Source organism: Sinocyclocheilus rhinocerous, unplaced genomic scaffold (assembly GCF_001515625.1).
Source record: "Sinocyclocheilus rhinocerous isolate Xijiao unplaced genomic scaffold, SAMN03320098_v1.1 scaffold498, whole genome shotgun sequence".
In the NCBI taxonomy this organism is placed as follows: domain Eukaryota; kingdom Metazoa; phylum Chordata; class Actinopteri; order Cypriniformes; family Cyprinidae; genus Sinocyclocheilus; species Sinocyclocheilus rhinocerous.
The window spans coordinates 435796-444344 of NW_015633594.1; the positions used below are offsets into that span (position 1 = coordinate 435796).

At 38.8% G+C, this 8549-nt stretch overlaps 1 pseudogene; it reads right to left on the minus strand.

The window, feature by feature from the left end:
* The window catches only part of LOC107744689 (inward rectifier potassium channel 2-like), a 14770-nt pseudogene extending 10854 nt beyond the window's left edge, over positions 1-3916 (minus strand).
* Positions 3917-8549: the final 4633 nt, after the last annotated feature.

Consider the following 8549-nt stretch of genomic DNA (forward strand, 5'->3'; position numbering starts at 1 on the left):
AGTCAAGTCTGTTCATGCCTCGTCAAGTCAAGTCTGTGTTTCTAGTCTTCGTCTGTTTTGGATTATGTTTGAATCACTGTAAATAAAACTGCACTTGGGTTCTCACTACGCTCGCCTTCAGTGGATTGATTCGTTACAGAATACACGACCACACAAAATGAACCCAGCAGTTTCACGCCTCCTCGGCCTGCGTCAAGGTAATCGCTCCGTTGAGGATTATGTGGAGGACTTTTGTGGGCTTTGTCACAAGGTAGATTTTAATGAAACATTCCTTAAGGACATTTTCCGTTTTGGTTTAGACAAACACAATTCACAGTTAATGCCACGCAATACCCCACACTGGTCACTTGAAGCGCCGCAGCATTGGCTGCCCACTGTTCCGAGTGTGTGTTCACGCTGTGTGTGTGTGTTCACTGCTGTGTGTGTGCACTTGGATGGGTTAAATGCAGAGCACAAATTCCGAGTATGGGACACCATACTTGGCCACACGTCACTTCACTTCACTTTACTTAAGTCATATGCACACACACACACACACATATACAGGGCAGATAAGCGAGACAATGGTTTGCTCTGGTAAAATTAATCCCCTCTGCATATCTTATAAACCTCCGGTATGAGGTTGAACAACACAAGCACTCATTAACCACACCAACTGTCCAGATGTCAATCTCTCTCGTTGCTTTTCTCTTTCATTCGCTCTTTCTCATCTTGCCATGTATTCTGCCTTTATGCAAGGTATTTTCTTTTTACAACACCCTTCAAAAGTTTGGGATTGGTAAGATTGTATAAAGTATTGAAAGATGTATCTTATCTTCACCAGACTGCGTGGGATAAATACAGTAAAAACAGTAATATTGTGAAATATTATTACAACTTAAAATAAATGTTTTCTATTTTAATATATTTTGAAATGTAATTTGTTTCTGTGATGACAAAGCTGAATTTTCAGCATCATTACTCCAGTCTTCAGTGTCACATGATCCTTCAGAAATCATTCTAGTATACTGATTTGTTGCTTAAGAAATAATAATTAATAACAATAATTTCTTATTATTGTCAATGTTGAAAACAGTTGTGCTACTTAATATTTTTGTGAAAACTGATGCACTTTTTCAGGATTCTTTGATGAATAAAAAGTTCAAAACACAGCATTTATATGAAATAAAGATATTTAGTATTTTGAAATAGTAACATTATAAATGTATTTACTGACTATTTTGGTCAATTTAATGCATCCTTGCTGAATAAAAGCATTCATTATTTTCAGTAAATAAATAAATAAACCCCAAACGTACTTTCACAAACAAAAAAGTACCATGTTAATGCCATGGTTTTTGCACATGGTAGTCTACAATGGCAATGTAATGATATTCTTTGAAATACCTTGGAATGTAAAGTAAATAGCATAGTGAATGAGTATAGTGGTCATTTATATTAAAATACTATTGTATTACAACCACTGTACCACCAAGGTACAGTTCTATTTGCTGGCATCACCCCTGCTCATTCTCTCTCATTCACTCTTTCCAATCATTCTTATCTCAAAGTAAAATCAACATCCACTGTAAAATTGACTTTAAAATTGTGGTTAGAATCAGTTCTTGTCCCATATGGAGGGGACAGTGTCCAACCTAAAATAACCTATAGCCTTATCAATAAAACATAAAATTATCTCATTTTTTTTTTTAAACTTAGTGACCTTAACGCACAGTTATGAGGGTCTATTGGGGTCTCTTTGACATATAAATATAGTTTTTTTTTCTACATGCTGGTTGGACTACATGACTTATAAATTTCCAGATAACCAATTTGGTTTCTTTTCTAATAAATAATAATAAAAGATTATGGCAAACTACTTAATGAGATAGTCTTTTCATGAATTTGACACTTTTAAAGTGTTTTTTCTTCATTACATGCTCATCGTAGAATATGTATTTGACTGCATGTAAAGTGTAAAGTTTACACAAGTCACTGTATGTAAACTGTGAACTGCACTGCGGGGAAGTCGTGGCCTAATGGTCAGAGAGTTGGTCTCGTAACCCAAAGGTTGTGTTTATTCTATTTTTGAATAAACTGATTGACAGGTCAAAAAATAAAAATAATAAAAACTAGACACAAACACACCATCTCACTGACCTTCAGTAGGTGTGCTCGCACATGGGCCTCCACCAGGTGGCTCTTTCGCAAGATTCCCACTCGCCACATCATGCAGAGTTTCCCGTCCCTCATGGCCACCACGGCCACATCCGAGAACACCAGTGTCTCATTGCGCTTCTTGGGCTTGGCGATCTTAGCCATTACCACCCCGATGATGAAAGTGTCGATGATGCAGCCCACAATGCACTGCAACACGACAGCCAGCACCGCCAGGGGGCAGGCCTCGGTAACGCTCCGGAAGCTGTATCCTATAGACGTCTGCGTCTCCAGAGAGAAGAGGAACGCCGCCATGAAACTGTTCACCTGCTGAAAGCAGCATTCCTCCGTCTCTGCCACCGTCTCCACCCGGCTGGAATCCTCTACTGGTTCCAGAGGAGCCAGAGAGGAGGAAACAGACGAAGGAGAAGAGGAAGATGATGCCGGGGGTGCCAGATCCCCGTGAGCGGCGGCGATGAGCCAGAACGTGAAACCAAAGAGAAGCCAGGAGAGCAAGAAGGAGAGGGTGAACACTACGAGCATCCAGCGCCAGCGGATGTCCACGCAGGTGGTGAAGAGGTCGGTGAGGTAGCGCTGGCCCCTTTTGCTCATGTTGACGAAGGTGACGTTGCAGTGCCCTTCCTTGCCTACAAAGCGCCGGCGGGGCCGGCGGGGCCGGCGGGACTGGCCGCGACGTTCGTGGGGCGGTGAAGGCGAGAGGGAAGACGAGGACTTTCTCTTGCTTCTCTCCCACCTCCCTTCTGCCCCAGACTCCCCCACGAGCGCCGAGCCACACCCTCCTCCTCCTCCCCTCCTCCCTCCCCCTTCTTCATCATCGTCATCCTCCACGTCATCATCATCCTCATCCCTCTCTCCGCTCCTTCCTCCATTGCTATCGTGAAGGTTGAGCCCTTTGCCATTGCAGTTGGGTGAAGGAAGTGTGCCTGACTGGGAGGAAGTGACATCATCACTCTGCGCCAGCCTCATGATTTCCTCCTCGTCCGGAGGGGTGTCCACAACTGCACTGAAACGCCGCTTCACCCGAGCAGCTCCCATTATTGGCAACTACAGACTGACTACAAAAAGTCTGGGAGAAATGAAGCGTTCAAGAGTTTGCCAGATAAATCCAGGGTCAAAGTGGTTAAAAATATGGATGCAGCAATATACTGTATATCCAAAATATGAGTTGTAGATTGTATTCCACAGTGAGGCTTATGGCCTGAAAGAGTCCTTATTGTCATTCAGATCCCGGCAGCCAATCATTGCCCAGAGACGGAACACAATCGCATTAGAAATCATCTCTGACATCATCAAAGAGTCACTACTTGAGTGGTATGTCCACCATAGGTAACTGTCTGGATGATTTTACTGAACGCAAAGTTTCAAAGTTGTTAGATGCATGCAGTGAATAAAGAATCCAGTTTCAATGCAGTTTTTCAGTTTTAGCAATAGTTTTGCTTAGGTTAGGTGGTGGGCAGGGACCAGACAGAGGAAAACGGTGCTGCTTTAGGTCTATGCTTAACGTATAGCAACTTCATAAGAAAGTGAGGAACTAAAAGGCACAAACAAACAAGGCAAAAGCTCAGGCAGAGCAGAAGGATGAACTTATAGAACGTGAAGAAAAAACATAAACAAGCCTCAGTCTTAAGCTTTAGAACATATAGAGGGAAACGGAAAAGAACAGTTTGACATGCATTAAATTGTCTAGAACATATTTGTGTAATAAATTATGAAATGAATGAAAATAACAGCATGCATATACAGACCAAGCTTTCCCTTTAGGACCTCTTCACATTTCCTTATTTAAATGGTGAGATGTTTAAAGACACAAGAGAGACATGCAATTAATATGAAAACTGGTCAACATTTCCTAGCAATTTACAAATATGACCCCTTTGTCTTCAATACTGAGCAAATATAACTCTGGAACACAGAACAAGTCCATTTCCCAATCATATTAGACATCAAAACAATTCAAACAGTCAAAAGTGACATTCTGCCACAGTCATGTTTCCATCTCCAGTCTGCTTTAAACAGATTTTCCAGTCTCACAGCAAGAGCTAATTTCTCCAAAAGAAAGGGACATTTTGATTGAAGTTCTATAACTGAATTATTATTCAAAATTTGACAAGGAAAGTGCACACATTACAATAGTAAGAGGTTCAGAGTGAGATAAATTATGACCTGTTGATTCACTTCGATCTCTCCAAAAGCTTTAAAAAGCTTGGCGATGCTTTGAGATCTTCCTCAGAGTCCAAGTCTAGTTTGATCATCAACAAAACACATGCAATTGGTGAAACGTCCCCTAAAAATGAACATTAGGTCAGACAAGTGTAAGCTGAAGCACAGATCTTTAACATCACAGATTTAAAAAATAAAATGCTTGGGGAACCAAACGTTCAGACCTGATAAGTGGTGTTACCTTTTCATATACCTCCTTTGAGAAACCTGTAGTTTGAGGCTTAATAAACGTCATAGAAAAGAGAATCTTTAAAAAACGCTGTCTAGTCATGAAAAGACCACTTGCACAGGAACATATCCAAGGATGAAATGAGAAAATATAACACTCAAAAGAGAATCAAGAAATGTGAGCATGGAAAAAGAACATTTCTAAAGTGAGAGGTGCACAAGGTTTCATCTTTAAATATCTGCTGGTCTTGAAATTTGTGGTAGAATATTTCCACGGCAAATACAACTCAAGAATAGTTTGTCAGGCCCCTGTCACGTTCCTTATTATTTGAATCTGTGGTTTTTGCGCTGAGGACATCACAGTCTCTGTTAACTCCTAGAGAGAAAACATGTTATGAAAGTTCATATGAAATTTAAAGACAAGATAAAACTAATAAAAAATATTTCTTTGTGACATGAAATCTGCATTGCAAACATGCTCAATATATGCTGATTATGTCTGATTATAATAAACATAATTCCAATTTCAAAATTCTAACAAGCTTTTTTATTTTATAGATTCATAAATAAAAAATGTATAATTACCAATGCTGACAGTTAATGAAGTGCATAGATCATCCTGTGTCTTCTTTCTTTGCCCTTCCAGTCAGCAGAAATTGGCTGCAAAAGATAAAATATTATGTAAAAGATTAGCGTCTTCCTAAAAAAAAAAAGTCCTTGGTCCCTCAAATTTAAACATCAACTATAAGATATATTTTTTTCAGTTCCATTCTGTGTCACCAGTACCATCAATTACACACTTCACCTTTCAAAAAGCCCCCTTTAAAAAGCAACTCTCTCATATATACAGTGGGTACGGAAAGTATTCAGACCCCCTTAAATTTTTCACTCTTTGTTATATTGACGGGGCGACAGAGACGTGAGACGTGGTGATCCATCTGCATGCATTTATTTAAAGGCGTGGTCATGAAACAGGCATGGGTCGATACACAGCAAACAGTAAAAGAAGAGGCAAGACGAAGAGTAATCCAAAGGCTAGTGTGGGTCTGAGATCAGCAAACAATGTCCAGAGAGCTAGGCAAAAGAAGAATACAAGACAGGCAGGAGATCAGGAAACAGGCAATCAGGCACAAAACTAGACGTGACTAGACTAGAGCTAGGAACTAGACAAAACTCGGAAATGGCTCCGTAACGTTGCTATCACTGACGTGGCGATAAGTGCAAACAATACTCGCCAGTGAGAGAGAGGAAGTCCATGGCTTATGTAGGGTGTTTGATTGGTTGCAGCTGTGTGTGTAATCAGTGCAATGGATGATGGGAAATGTAGTCCGGTGTGAAGTGCAATAGTAGTGTGGTGCAAGAGTCCATCATAATGAGCGGGTGATCTCTGGTGGTGAGTGAACGGAAGGGCAGGCACAGGATTCGTGACTTTGGCTTTGAATATAACACTGCAAGTTAAATACATGTCTCACAAGTTATTTTTAAGCAAAACAATTTTTTGCTCACAGTGCTTTCCGTGCCGTGTGTGGTTCACCATTTGGAGAGTGTTTGTGCGAGTCACATCTTATTTCACCACCAGCCTTTGACCTCTGACTCTAACCTCTACACACTATACTATAACCTAGGGCTGTGAGTGTGTGTGTGTATGTGTGTGTGTGTGTGTGAATATTCTGTTTTAGATGATAGATCTCATTAGAGCACTAAACCTATTGATTAAATCAATGCTGCTGAAAATACACCACTGATGGAGAGCCATTCATGTTCTCTAATAAAATCATCTGCATCAGTTAGCTACACTCTCATGGTTTTGGCTTTAATTCCTCAGGGGGTTTTTTAGCATGCCACTATTATGATTTTACTTTGACGTTACTTACCACCATTTTATGCTTCTTGTTAAAGTTATCTCACTAAATAAAGACTAATATGAATAATGAAAGGGTGCTCCTTTTAGAAAAAGTTCACTTGGAACAGATATTATTTTTTTAATTGCACATAAATTTGTATTGTTCTCAATTAATGGAGTGACAATGATGTGCAACCACCTTTAAAAAAAATAGTTTCTAAAGTAACCTTAGCATAATAATACTCTTTAAAACTCTTTAAACTCTTTAAAAATTTTCTGTGTGGAGGCAGGACACGAATTGAGGGGGATGCGGGGGATGGCATCCCCCTAGTTGAAAAAAAAAAGACAAAAAGCATTCCCTCTGTAAAACCACCATCCCCCTTACCATCCCCTTTAGATTATTAATGTTGTGTATTATGTAAAACTTATCATGCAAATTAAATGTTACAATTCTCAAATTCTCTATTTGAGACCATTTATGACCATTTACGAACTAAATAACAGCGATTGGCCAATCAGAGCTGCGCACAAGCGGAAGCAAGTTTTCGTCATTTTTCGCGCAAAATGGTTCAAGCAGCAACTTTTGAAGTTCTTTAAAAAGAAGACAGCAGAAGGTATGATTTTTCCTTGATTAGAATTTAAAGACATTCCCCTGACATAACGTTATTGTGTGTGATTGTGATGGACTGAGAGACGATAGGAGAGCTGACATTATCGAGTGTCACCGACTGCGCTATGAAGCTAGAAGGCAGTTAGAATGCCCTTATAATTCAAGCAATGAAAGAAAAAATACCCATGTATGAGTTTTTATGTTTTTATATTCATCGCACAAGCAATGTACTTTCCTGAATATTAGCAGGCTATTAATTTTATACAACAGTGCAGAGCAACACGGTGTTTCGTTCCTTGAATTAATCTGTTTTTGAACGAATAGAGTGAGCCAGTGATTCAGCGGTTATTAGTTGGACTCCCTTCTTGTTTCGTTTCCGATTGAATCAGCAGTTTTGGACGAATCATTTTATTTGAATAATTCACTAAATCATTTATCAAAACAGACTTGCTGCCACCTATTGGCGGTTTTGTTGTCAAATTTATTTATCTATGCCAAGCTTAAACCAGCCAAGGCGAAAAAAACACATTTATCAAAATATCGTTTAATTATCAATATTGACCAAAATTCCTCCCTTTCAGGCCCCAGAAGGAAAACAGCTTATAAATAATAGTTCATTTAATAAAGCTAATTTTTCATTAAATAAAAATCTGTTTAAAAATGAGACAAATTTTGTAATCAGTGTAAAATTAGTTACCACCAAAGAAATTGACTACTACATCCCCCCCTGAATTTTTTTTTTTACAATTTAACCACTGTGTGGAGGTCTTTTTTGACCTCATATTAGTTTAAATGAACTGCAAATAAAAATACTAAATGGATTTAAAATTCAAATGTAAACCTAATAATATAATAGTGTAAGTATAACAAAAAAGCATGTAAAACATGTCAAAAATGTGCTCTACTTATACCAAACAATAAGCAAATTTTGAAATAAATCATGTGAACATACAACAAAGTAAATTTTTCAACTGAACTTTTTTTTTCAAACTGTTATGCTAATAATATAATTTTTAATGAAAAAAGTCTACTAAATTTTCAAAAGTGGTCTCAGATTTTTGGACTAAATTGAATTTAAATGTAAACTTAGAACCTTGATGTTGGGGGGAAAAAAGTTTTTTTAAGCATTATCAACAATTTCAGTGAACTTCATGTATAATAACAGACTCTCTCTCACTTTCTCTTTCCTTGTCTTTCTGTTCCTCATGTTGGACATGTCTGGTGAAATCTCCCATGCTGCTTATGAGAGCTGAGAGCTACTCAAACACCCTTGATCCTCTCCAGCATGTGCAGCATTCAGAGGTGTGAGATACGGGACCAAGGTCAATGTGATACGGGACATTCTAGAATAATTGCTGGCAGAGAGCCAGAGCGCCAGTGCCAGGCTTATGTTGGGGTGCAGTTAACAGGAAATTATCGAAATCTATGCAAATCAGTTCAAAGGGTACACAACATTCAACTTTTGACTACATAACAACAAGGTTAATAGCTTAACCTATATGACCCATCTGACCCAGGAATATTTTAATGAAAGAAGCTGGATGTGAGAAA